Source organism: Mus pahari, chromosome 1 (assembly GCF_900095145.1).
Source record: "Mus pahari chromosome 1, PAHARI_EIJ_v1.1, whole genome shotgun sequence".
NCBI classification, from domain to species: Eukaryota; Metazoa; Chordata; class Mammalia; order Rodentia; family Muridae; genus Mus; species Mus pahari.
In genome coordinates this window covers 16,327,683-16,328,825 of record NC_034590.1, presented here as the reverse complement: position 1 = coordinate 16,328,825, position 1,143 = coordinate 16,327,683, and the positions used below count along the sequence as shown (strand labels likewise).

The window sequence follows — 1,143 nt, the reverse complement described above, 5'->3', positions numbered from 1 at the left end:
GAAACCCTGTCTCAACCCCCACCCCCCCAAAAAAAAAAACCAAATGAGAAAGGCAAACTTATGACCTGAAATGAAAACAAGAATAAAAGATTGACTGTGCTGTGTGTGTGTGTGTGTGTGTGTGTGTGTGTGTGTGTGTGCGTGTGTTGGATCCATACATGTGTGGTGCATGAAAGTGCGGGCACAAATATGATTTATATGTGCAGGTCAGAGGTTAATATCACAGGCATTCCTCAATCACTCTCAAGACATCTTTATTATCATTATTTTGGTTTTTCGAGACAGGGTTTCTCTGTGTAGCCCTGGCTGTCCTGGAACTCACTCTGTAGACCAGGCTGGCCCTGAACTCAAAAATCCACCTGCCTCTGCCTCCAAAGTACTGGGACCAAAGGCATGTGCCACCACCGCCCGGCAACATCTTTATTTCTTTTCTGAAAATTTTGTTTTCACACAATACATTCTGATTACAATTTCTTCTTTCAACTCCCCCCAAGATCCTTCCCACTTCCTTACACACCCAACTCCCATGGTTTTTTTTTTTTTCTTTTTCTCTATTAAAAAAGAAACAAAACAGATAAAGTATCTTTCTGACTTAGAATTCATCTATTCTGGCCAGGCTGGCTGGCCGTGAGCCTCGGCAATCTGTGTCTACCCTACTAGTCTTGGAATTATAGGCACGTACCACCACCGCAGCAGTTATGCAAATGTCAGGGATCCCAGTTCAGGTCCTTGTTTGAGGACAGCCATTCCCAGCCCCACTTGCCTCTCCTAACAAAACAAACAAAAAAACCAGGTCTCAAAAAATTCATACTGGCTATCTCTAACCTAAGAATGAGGACTATGTCCCTCTCCTAAAGTCCAGCAGCCTGTGGGGAGGGCAGTCATGAACCCACAGAGCTAAATACGCAGAGCTGGAATATTAGCCACACCTAGCTGGCTGCAGGCCGGGATATTAGCCACACCTAGCTGGCTGCAGGCCGGGATATTAGCCACACCGAGCTGGCTGCAGGCCGGGATATTAGCCACACCTAGCTGGCTGCAGGCCGGGTTAGCCACACCGAGCTGGCTGCAGGCTGGGATATTAACCACACCTAGCTGGCTGCAGGCCGGGATATTAGCCACACCGAGCTGGCTGCAGGCTGG

At 47.7% G+C, this 1,143-nt stretch overlaps 1 protein-coding gene across 1 annotated transcript in view; it reads right to left on the bottom strand.

Moving 5' to 3' along the window:
* Positions 1 to 1,143, bottom strand: part of Ceacam18 (carcinoembryonic antigen related cell adhesion molecule 18) — a 14,215-nt gene that overhangs the window by 2,374 nt on the left and 10,698 nt on the right.